At 52.7% G+C, this 11,728-nt stretch overlaps 1 protein-coding gene across 3 annotated transcripts in view; it reads right to left on the bottom strand.

Annotated features, from left to right (window-relative positions):
- Window positions 1-11,728, bottom strand: part of PHF2 (PHD finger protein 2) — a 104,520-nt gene that overhangs the window by 81,564 nt on the left and 11,228 nt on the right. The window lies entirely within an intron of this gene.

Here is an 11,728-nt window from a genome sequence, read left to right as displayed (position 1 = left end):
TTCCTCGGAACCCACCCCGGAGAGCCCCTGCAGGTGCATGCAATAGGCCACCTGGTACTTCCCCACCTCCCTGCAGAGGGTCCCTGGGATACCACGAAAGCCACACCCATGGAGATGGACAAGGGGTAGCTCGCTGAGACCTGTGCTGGACACAAGAAACAGGCTGCCAAGCAACAGAGCAATAAATGACATCATGTCTGAGAGGCACGCACAGAACAAAACAACGCTGCTTCCAAGGGTGCACACGGACATACCAGCCACGTCAAAAGGTGGGGCTCAGTGGGAAGCCCGTAACGGTGTGGGCAGCAGGGACAGGCCAACAGGAAGGGAGGGGTTTACAGGACGAGGCGATGGGCTTCTTAGGGAAATGCATTCCTCTGTTAGGTGATTAAAATGAACTTTTTAAAGAAACAAGGGCCTCCATGTGAGCCCTGCCCTGCCTGCCCTGTGCTAGCAGCCTGGGATGGGGACTGAGGAAAAGTGGTCAAAGTATGGCCTCATCCTACCTAGCCCAGGGCCCTGTGGATGCCCCTGCTCAGTGGGGCCTGCCAGGGTGAACCCCCACCCTGACACTCACGAACAACCTCTTGGGGAGGGGGGTGACAGACTGTCTGCACCATGCCTGCTCTTAGCAGGTGACGGGACAAGTGCAGTTCAGAGGTCAAGACTATCATGGACACAACCCACTTCTGACTGGGGTTGGCAGCTTTTTTTCTCTCAGAACTGCCACTTATGGAAGGGTACATCCAGCCCACCCAGGCCCCAGGGACTGACTGCCCAAGAGACTCCCAATGTCCCTCTGGACTGCCATCCTCTGGTAGGACGGGAGCCAAGGTCCTGGTGATGAGCACAGTGGCAGGGTTCCCGCAGCACAGCCCCATTCACTGGCTGGGAGTGAATCGCGATTAAATGCTAAGCCTGATGCTCACTTGTCAAAATAACCCGTCCACAGTGTGCTGCGTGCCTGGCTTGAGTCGGGCTTTTCCTGTCTCCCCTTAGAGGCATCTGGACTTCTCAAGCCCCACCCCTAGGGTGTCACCAGGCAGATGGCAGGCCTCCCCCTAAGGGGCCTGAGGAGCTGCAGGGGCAGGCCTGCCAGCTTCCACCCCAGCTGGGGACCATTCAGTCGGAACAAAACACACTTGGCTGGCCCGGCCCGTAAAGCCCACTGACAGCCAACGGAGATGGCAGAGGAGCCCCCAACATCCCATGTTGACCTGAGGACCACTACCCATCAGGGTGACCCCAGGGTGCCCAGAGGAGGAGAGGTGTCAGGCCAAGATGCTCTCCTGGGAAGGAGGAGGGGTTCAGAAATTTAAGGAAGATCTGAGAGGAAGGGGAGAGTTCTTTGAAAATCCCCCAGTCTTGGCTATGAGATACTTCCCTACACTGTTCTCAAAAGGGAGGCTGGAAGAACCCACAAATGTAAGAGGCGCGTGAAAAGGTGCTCAGCAGCAAGGCGACTGCAGTGCCACACAGGACGGGTAGGTTCCAGCCTCACGGGGATGAGCCTCCCTCACCTCAGGACTGCACCAGGCTTCTCCCTGGCAGATCCTAAAACACTCTACCACACCTGTACCCGGAAACCCAAGCCGAGCAGCCAAGCCATAGCCATGCTGTGGACCAATGTCCCACTGCCCACCCCCAATGCCACCCCCACCCCGCCTCCTGCCCCACAGCCTGCCTGATTCCAGGACTCTGTACTCTCAACCAGGTCAGCCCACCGTGCTCTCCTTTCCTGAAAGAAAGCGGGTGGTGGGCTACCTGCACAGGGTCTCCCTCCAAGCCCCGTGGCCCGAGGGTCTGCCTGGTCTCTGCAGCTCAGCCTTCCACTCCTCAGAGCTAAAGGGTGCGGAGTCCCAGGAACAAAAAGAAGCTAAGACCAAAGACCCAGAATGCCTGACGCTCCTGCGGCCTGGCCAGATCCCATGGCCAGATCCCATGGCCAGGCACTCCTTTTAAGACTTTTTAAAACTTGGCAGAGGCCAGGCGCGGTGGCTCACACCTGTAATCCCAGCACTTTGGGAGGCCGAGGCGGGTGGATCACGAGGTCAAGAGATCGAGACCATCCTGGTCAACATGGTGAAACCGTGTCTACTAAAAATACAAAAATTAGCTGGGCTTGGTGGCGCGTGCCTGTAGTCCCAGCTACTCAGGAGGCTGAGGCAGGAGAATCACTTGAACCCGGAAGACGGAGGTTGCAGTGAGCCAAGATCGCACCACTGCACTCCAGCCTGGGCAACAGAGTGAGACTCTATCTCAAAAAAAAAAAAAAAAAAAAAAAAAAAAAACTTGGCAGAAACACTGAGGCATGAAGGTGCAATTTGCCAGACTCTGCCCAGAGACACATGCTCAGCTGCATGCATCAACACCTTCCTGGGAAGCAAGCTCCCTAGGCACACAGGAGGCCAGAGATGATGAAGCCCTCCAGCACCACACACCCTCTGTTCCTGCTACAAAAAGGAGTGGCGCTTGAGCCCCACCCCTCCCGACTGCCAGCCCTCTGAAGGTTCTGGGGGCTGGCTCTCCCACTAGGATAAACCTGGCCCACCAAGAAGCCTACCATATTCAAGAAGGGCAGGATTTTAGGGCTGAGACATCACAGTACACACCAGCTAGCCGGTGCACATGCATTTCTTCATTCATTCAAGCACTCCTTCATTCCTTCAAGCATCCATGGAGCCTTGATCCCTGGTGCTGAATTTGGGCTACATGAAAAATGCAGGGGCCCCAGTGAAGCTTCAGTCAGCTCAACTCCTCCAGCTGCCAGCCAGGTGACACACAGCTTGCCCTCCACTGGTAGGCACAGGGAGTCCTGATAGAAACAAGGAAACCTCCTCCCAACCCACAGCTGTGCAGAGGTATCATGCTGGACTGAGGTCAGCTTCCCAGGACAGTCCCCACTCCACACAGCCTGGGGAGGGGAAGCCAGTTTAACCAGAGAGGCCAGGAGCAGTGGAGCCAGGAGGGCAGTTCACCCACGAGCACAGACTGTGGGTAAGACAGCAACTGGGAAATGCCCCCATTCTGCTGGCGGCCACAGACATAAGAATTCAAAGACTAGTCATCAAGCCCGAAAGAGTACAGTTTCACCGGTGCCTGCGAGACGGGAGTAAAACTAACATTGACACAACCCTTATAAATTAGCCTGCTCAGGGAAACAGAGAAAATGGATTAACATCAGGGTGTTGACTTCTTGTTTCACGAAGTCCACCTCGGGAAATCCAGGTCTAGCATCCTCAGGGAAGCTCCACCAAGAGGAAGGCATCTCTGGTTATGCACATACTGAGCTGCAAACCAGCTATGCATACACACATATGCCCAGTGGGTGCGTGCACAGCCACGTTCATCCTTGTTCACAGAAGATGCAAATCTTGGTCTGTGTAAAGTGTGTCTGCACATGCAGAGAGGAGCCATGCACAACGCATTGCAGACACAGCTTTGGGCCAATGAGTGGTCACACAATGAAGACAACTAGGAAATACCTTCTGTGACTCCAAATCCTAAATGTCTTCAGGTCTACATTATATTTTCAGAAATTCCTTACTGTCATTCCTAAAGCAGATTCGATTGAAAGTGGCTCCTCATATTGTGGGGTCAGGTTTCCCTACTCTCTATCTCCAGGTGAAGAGTATCCATAAGTATGTGAGCATCCACAGGTAATCACATAGCATCTGTAAGTATCTAAGTACATATAAGTAATCATTTAGTGTCCATAATTACCCAAGTATCTGTTAGTAATAATTTGGCATCAGTAGGTACCCAAGCATGTATAAGTAATTATTTAGTATCTGTAAATACCTGAATAGTTACAACTAATCACTTCATATCTGTATTTGGGTACCTGCAAGTAATCATTTAGCATCTCTAAGTACCCAAATATCTGTAAGTACTCCTTTATAGATAAGTACCCAAGTACCTGTTAGTGATTATTTAGCATCTATAAGTACCCAAGTAGCTATAAGTATTCCTTTAGTATTTGTAAGTACTTGAGTACCTGCTGGTGATTGTTTGGCATCTGTAGATACCTAAGTAACTATAAGTATTCCTTTAAAGTCTGTGCAGGAAGAATCTCCATTCTTCCAATGAAGATACATAATTCCCTCAGAATGGTATCAGACTGGTGCAAAAGTAATTGCCATTAAAACTAATAGCAAAAACCGCAATTACTTTTGTACTAACCTAATAACATCTTCAGATTGGAACTTAGGCTGGTCTGCGCCCTCAGCCTGTGTGGGCTAAGGCTGGCGTAAACTGGGCTCTCCCCAGCAGTCCCACCTTCCATCAAACCCCCATGTACCTTGCAACCCACATGCTTTAGGCACAAGGTCTCAATGTGCTCTCCCACTCATGCCATCACTGGGAGCAGTGACTGGGAGCTTAGCTGCCAATCAGCAGGAGGGCAGTGCCAGAGGAAGCTCAGTTCACACAGCCTGTGGAGTCCTCTGCAGGTGTCCACAAGCTGGGATCCCCACTTGCAGTAGACACTCGGGGTGAGGAAGTACACCTGATGACAGCTGTGAGACAGCCCTGCTGCTCTGGGAAGTGGTGGCTGCTCCTGGTGCCATGAGAGGCCCATCCCTGACCCAAGATTCAGGAACACATCAGCCTGAAGAGGCTGGGAACAGGAGCCTCCTCGACCTGGAATGTTCCCAAAGCAGGGGAGGGGCTGACTGGGTGTTTTCAACTGAAAACTCTACGTGCAGCCTCGCGGTCACTGGCCTATCCAGCCACAGGGACCCTCAGGCAGCTCTGGCCAACAGAGGCAGATAGGCTGCAGACCAAGCTAATGTGCATTAATGGGAGGGGTCCCATGAGAAGAGGGGGTATGCTGGAAGGGCAGAGACACCTCACCCACCACAGCCTTCAAGGAGGCCTGAGGCCAACTGCTATGCAGCAGGAAGAGCTACCCCAGCCCCAGTGTCTATAAAACCCACAGTCCATAAAATCTGTAAAACAGGAGGCCAGGCAATATGACCTCTAAACCCTGATGGTCTTACTTCCTTGTTTACTTTATATCTGATTATAAAAGTATTCTGCTCTTGGAAAACAAGTTGGAAAGTATAGAAAAGTACAAAAGTGGGAGGAAAAAATAATCTTAACATTTAACATGTTGGCATATTTCCTCCTAGACCATCTTCTATTTTAATTGGTTGACACCAGCCATCACATTATGTGTGCAGTGTTTCATTTACTATCATCATAAACATATCCCCATAGCATTAAAGCCTTGCCGTAAACATCACGGCTGATGACTGCATAATTTCCGATTATGTGAGGACGTTGTCATTTGCCTAGTCATCCCAACTCCGTCATTCAACAGTGTAGAACTCTTGATAAACTAAATGAACATCCAAAATATTTATTCTTTATATACTTTTAAGTTTGTTATGGAGAATTTTTAACAGATATTACAGATAAAGGGCATGGTCTCTTTAAAAATCCGAAGCAGGTTTTGGAGCTTACTCCAGTGGTTTCTAAGGAAACCAATTGTATGCAGATGTAGAGCAAATATCTCCTTTGGGAAATTCTGGGAATTACAGCCTTCTATCTGGATAAAAGCCTCAGGGACACAAGACAAATTTGACCAGAGAGCAAATGTAGTCCGAGGTCATATTAACAGAAATAGGAACTCTAAACTAAGGGAGGTGAGGCCCCTGTCCTCAGCCCCCACCACACCCTGAAGGGTAATGACCTGGCAGGTGCCTTGGGTCCAGGGGGTGCAGCCCTCAGGGGTCAGCTTTGGAATAGAAAATGGAAGTGAAGGAGGCCCTCCCAACAACTCCAGGGAAGGGGGTGCTGCCATGTCCCATCCTGCTGGAACAGGAATAGTCTAGCATCTGTTTGTAGCTCCCCCCCCCCTTTTTTTTTTTGGCATAAAGGACAAGAAAAGTAAAGATTAGGATATGGAAACCTGGATGGGCAATAGCAGCTTGAGGCCCTCCCTCCAAGGACCTCTGGATGTGCCGTGCCCTGCCCTAGACCCCTTGAGGGTACGGCTGCAGGGCCTGGGGCCTGGAGCAGGACAGAGCTGTGGTCCTCCAGTTGGAGAGGGAGTCAGGGGCTATGAGGCTGGGATGGTACCAGCTAAGGCCTCTCTAGCAATACTTTTAACAACAGCCAGGTGGACCGTGAGCCGAGGTGCAAGGCCACTGGCTGGTACTTGGCCCCCTCTGTCTGCAGCTCCTGAGCCACTCAGAACATCAGTGTTCACATCTATAAAACGGGGACATGACCTGGTTCACAGGATGAACTGAACTGCAGGTGGCAGATATCAGCTGAGATACCCCAGCTACACCTCTGGTCACTGGCACCAACAGAAGAAAGGACAGACAACAGCACGCCTTGGCTTGGGAAAGAGCCTCTGAACACTGGGTGACAGAGACTCACCAAGCAACCACAAGCATTAGATCTTGTCCCTAAGCTCCACCCAGCAGGTGGGATATTCCAGGAACCGCCATGAAACATTCTCTTATCAGGCAATTGGTAAAAATTACAGGTTGCCAAGTGTTGCTAGGGGAACTTCACCAAGAACCTATGGCTTAAATCACTAGGCAAGGGATGCAGATAATTTTAAACAGGTTAGTGACGGGGCAATGATGCTGTGCTCCCCAAATGAGTAAACAATGGGCCGGCCCTGAGTGTGGTGTCTGCCTGGGATCACTCCGCTGCTCCCACAGTGGGGACCAGCAGCCCCCACGGAGGCAACTATCTTCCCAGGGACCCCTGAAGAGTTTGAGAAAAAGACCCTGAGGTCCCAGCAGGCCAGGAACAGTAGTGTGGCTCCAGTGAAAAAAGGCTCCTGAGAGGTCACACTGAGAGTCCCTGGCCTTGCCGCCCATCACAAGATGGCAGGACTGGGGACCTCCAAGAATGGGAACCAAGGTGTCCCTGGTGAAGGTCGAATTACAATGACCTCTGAGTAAAGAGTGAAATGCACAAACACCAGTGCAGGCAGGAAGCAGAGTGGGCGCTGAGCAGCCGGGGAAGAAGCTGGCTCTCCCAGCAACGCCCTCAGGCAGGGATATATTCACAGCCCAGAGCCTCAAAGCCTCTGCAGGTGAGGAGCCAGACCAGGAGCAGGCCACACAGCTAGGCCCTCAGCAACGGCCAGGCATCCAGGGGTGAGGTCCCCGTGGGGCACTGGGCTCTTGACAGACGCTGTCCCAGGCTTCTTCCTCTGACTCCCTTGCCAGGGAAGCGGTGACAAAGCTTATCATCCATCAAGGCCAGAGGTAGAGGGGACCCCTGCACTCAGACATGTGGGCCAGGACACTCCACCCACGAGGACCCTGCCCAGGTCTGGGGTCTCCCTAGGATCGAAGCTGAATTCTGTTACAGAGATTTCATTCAGAGAAAAAAATGCAGTGTAAGGGAAAGAACAGGCCAAGGGAGGAAGCAGGGACTCTGGTCCTCATCCTGCCCCAACTCACTGTATAGCCTCAGTTTCCCACTTGTGAAAAGAGGGGCTTGCTCCCTGAGACGCCCCCAGCCCGCGTGCCCTACTCCCATGGTCACAGAGGCAGGCGCCCGTGCAGCAAGGCCACTGTACAGCCTGCTCCTGAACGGGTGCCTAGCCCAATTCCAAACTGTTCTACTAGAGTTGGCTTTTAACAGAGGTGAGTTCAGAAGACCAATTTCATTACCGTCTTCCTTTCCAAACAGTAGTTTAAAACGTAATAAAATAATACACATTTGGGATCTAGAAGAAACTATGATCAGGAAAAAGCATCTGTGGCCATAAATGGTTATCACAGACACAGTCAGGGCCAGACAAATGTCGGTGGGGGAGGGGTGCTCGGGACCCTGAGTCCCAGCAGACTGTGAGTGAGCATGGGTCACAGGAGCCACGGCTGCTGGCCCCCATGACAGGGCCTCACCCACCACATGTCTGCTGAGTGATGCCGGATCCCTCGGAGGGTCACAGCAGTCTGCCACCTAACCAGGCCAAGTATGGCCCCGGAGCTGTCGGGATGTCCTCACTCAGGTTGGGGAGCCACCCAGAGGTGTGTGAGGGCGTCTGGGGAGAAGTGGCCCCTCAAAGGAACACAAGTCATAAAGGGATATTCAAATCTCAGCAGTGCTGCTCAGGTGTGCCAGGGTCATAGGACAAAGGGGAGTCAGAAGACACCACGGCAACCAGAGGGGCTGAGGAGACCTGAGGACCAGCCCATGGCCTCTGGGGTGGTCCCAGCCGGGGAAGGATGCTGCAGGGAGGACCGCGGCCCCAGCAAGCCTGCAGCCTCCTTGGTGGGAATGGACACTGGCTCCTGCCACAGAGATGTAAGATGTGCACATCCGGGAACACTGGCCGGGGTTATGTGGAGATGCTCAGTACCATGTTTGCAACTTCTCTGTAAATCTAAAATAATTCTAAAATTAAAAGTTTATGGGGAAAATAAAGCAAATGAGGCTTGGCCTCACAACAGGTGTCAAACAAAGAGGAGTATTTAGGAAACAGACTGAGCATCCAGGAAGCACCTGCCCTGGAGGTCTGTGGGGCTACACCAGCTCTGGGTCAGGAATGGTAGAGAGAGGAAGGGCCTGTTCCCAGCATATCAAAGTGGGGCACCCTTCTCATGTCTGACTTCTCAGGGAAAACCTGCTTTTCTGTTTTCATTAAAAAGTACCAGGGCTACTGACACAACTCTACAACTCTAGGGAGGAAAGGATTTAAAAGTGAGCGAACTCAATAATTAGATAACTGCACATTAAACTATAGTGAGGTACTCTTTTTCACCTTTCAGGTTGAATTGACAAAGATCAAAAGCTCAGAAAATGTGTTGCCCAGTGTGTAGAGAAATCGGTACAACCAATCTGACGATTTAAATCTGAAACGCTGTATCCTTCAGCCCAGCAACTTTACTTATTGGAATATATCCAGCAGATATACATGCATACATGCACAAAAACATAGGACAGCCAGGGAGCAACACGACAGTGGCCTTGGTTGAGAAAGGCCCCAACCAGGTTCCCCAACCTTGGTTCCCCAACCAGGGGAAGCAGGAAGTGCAGGAGGAGTATGTTTGCTGGAGTCCCAGCGGTCGAGAGTGAGGACCCAGGGTCACTGCAGAACCACATTCATAGCGCACTGCTGTTTGTGTGAGGAGAGGGAAAAGGGTTGGCTGTGGAAACATGAGACATCTCTGGAGCTGGAAGGGAGTCAGTTCCAGAGAGAAGAGCGGGGAGACAGGGGAGAGGCATGCATTCCACTGCATTTCTTTCGAATTCTCACTCTTTTTAAAACTTTTCTTACCATGTGCTAATGTTCTGTTTGCAAAATAAATTCAATCAAAAAATTTCAAATGAGTAAATGCAGCTGATGCCTTACCAAAACTAAATAAATATAAGAAAGGACAGGTGGGTCACTGAGTTTAATTTCCAAGTGATAAAGACACAATGCATTCAGCAGAAGGTTAGTCATTTCTTGCCCCCAACTGGGTATAACAGTGTCCCCCAGGAGACAGTTGGCAATTTCTGCAGACACTCTGGGTTGTCACAAATGTGGGTCGTGGGCAGGCGTCAAGGTGCTCCTGGCATCTGCTGGGTGCAGACCAGGACTCAGCATCTACAGTGCACGGAAAGCCCCTACACAAAGAATTCTCCAGCCCAGATGTCAGCGGTGCAGGGGCTGAGAAACCCTGCCCACCATACACACAGTTTCCCCACACAGTATCTGCTGTGGGGCCAGTTTCAATTATTAGAAAGGTTTCCCTCAAACTGAACCCAAATCTGCCTACTTATAAAGCTTCCTGCTCCAGACTTTCACTGAGCACTTGTTTCCTTCCCAGCACTGTTGCTGGGACAGCTGCTCTGCAGAAGGAACAAGAGAAAGACGCGTATCAGGACATGACTAAGCCTCAGAGTCCCTGGACCTTGAGGGCCCCGGGAAAGCGGCTTCACCTTCCTGCTGCCTCCAAGGTCTCTCTCTTCTTCACCTGGTGGAGTGAAGGGTGGCCCTTCAAGTAGCCAGGGGGACTTCCCTAAACATAAATACCAACAGGTCACTCCTGGCATTGCCTTCAGGGCCAGGAACAGAGATTTCATAGGGAGTTTTTGTTTGTTTGTTTTTGAGACAGAGTCTTACTCTGTTGCCCGGGCTGGAGTGCAGTGGCACAGTTTCGGCTCACTGCAACCTCTGCCTTCCAGGCTCAAGTGATTCTCCTGCCTCAGCCTCCTGAGTAGCTGGGATTACAGGCACCCACCACAATGCCCAGCTAATTTTTTGTATTTTTAGTAGAGACGGGGTTTCACCAGGTTGGCCAGGCTGGTCTCGAACTCCCGACCTCGTGATCCGCCCACCTCATCCTCCAAAGTGCTGGGATTACAGGTGTGAGCCACTGTGCCCAGCCCATAAAGTGTTTTTTTAGGAGGCAGGGAGTGAGGGGACAGTGGGGAGGGCGGCTTCAGTAAGGCTGGGCTCATCCTCTGAGTCCCACAGACTCGGGCCTCTCAGGTACAGGCTCCCTCCAGATCTATGCCCTCCGACCTCCAAAGGGAGTTATTCTCATTGCTGGCTTAACTTTGAGAAGGGCTGTGTCTGCCCTGAAGAATCATTTCTCACAGCCCCCAGGCTAAAACGGACCTCTCACCCTAGCTGACTCCAGAGCTCACCTGGAGCTGCTCCCTCCTACCCCCCAGTCCCATGGTCCCCAACACAATGCCACTAGGCAGGAAGACAGAACCGTCTTCATCCAGATGTACACCTGCAACAGGAAGTGACCTGCCTGCCCAGGGCCACACAGTGCAGGGCACAGGTCCTCCCTCCAGAGCATGTGGTCAGGCACTGAGATAAACAGGTCCGCAGAGCTGTGGTTCTGCCCCCAGCTGCTGCTCAGCGACAGGGAGAGAGGTGCAGTGGCCGCCCAGACCTGCAGACACACGACTGTCCAGGCACCCAGCCCACTGTCATGGGGGCCTCCAGGGAGGGGACCCTGTGCTGCTGCTTCACCTGCCCACCCCGCCATGCAGCCACCTCCTTCACCAGGATCCAAGTCACATGCCTACACAGCGGGCAGGTGGCAAGACGGCCAATGGCAGGGTCAAGGGCTACCCAGCAGACAGGGGGCCCACGCTGCTGGAGAGGGGACTGGTCAGTGAGGCCAATGGGCGGCTCCAGGGACAGATGGGCCCTAGGTGGACCAGAGGGCTGGCTACACAGACACAGCCTGGGATCACAAGAGTCACATAACAACACTGTCCCATAAGAACCTCCAGACCAAATAGCAGCTAGTGTTTCCACCCTCCAACTGGCACTGGGGGAGCTCGGGCAGAAGCAGTGCCTGACAGGCAGGGTGGTAGGGTGAGACACCCTCCTATCCAGCCCTCCCACCCCTCAGAGCTCCTCCACCGCTCACCCAGACCTCTCCATCCTCCCTCACCCAGGGTTCCTGCCTCCTCCTTCACCCGGGGCTCCTCCCTCCCTCACCAGGGCTCCTCCACCATCCCTTACCTAGGGATCCTCCATCCATCACCTGGGGACCCTCCACCCATCACCTGGGGCTCCTCCATCCCTCACCTGGGACTCCTGCAACATCCCTCACCTGGGACTCCATCATCCCTCACCTGAGGCTCCTCCATCATCCCTCACCAGGACTCCTCCACCATCCCTTACCAGGACTCCTCCACCCATCACCTGGGGGTCCTCTATCATCCCTCACCCGGGGCTCCTCCACCCATCACCTGGAGCTCCTCCGCCATTCCTCACCCGGGGTTCCTCCACCCCTCA

This window comes from Rhinopithecus roxellana, chromosome 16 (genome assembly GCF_007565055.1).
Source record: "Rhinopithecus roxellana isolate Shanxi Qingling chromosome 16, ASM756505v1, whole genome shotgun sequence".
Classification (NCBI taxonomy): Eukaryota; Metazoa; Chordata; class Mammalia; order Primates; family Cercopithecidae; genus Rhinopithecus; species Rhinopithecus roxellana.
Note: the sequence above shows the minus strand (reverse complement) of the source record. Positions and strands in the feature narration are given on the sequence as shown.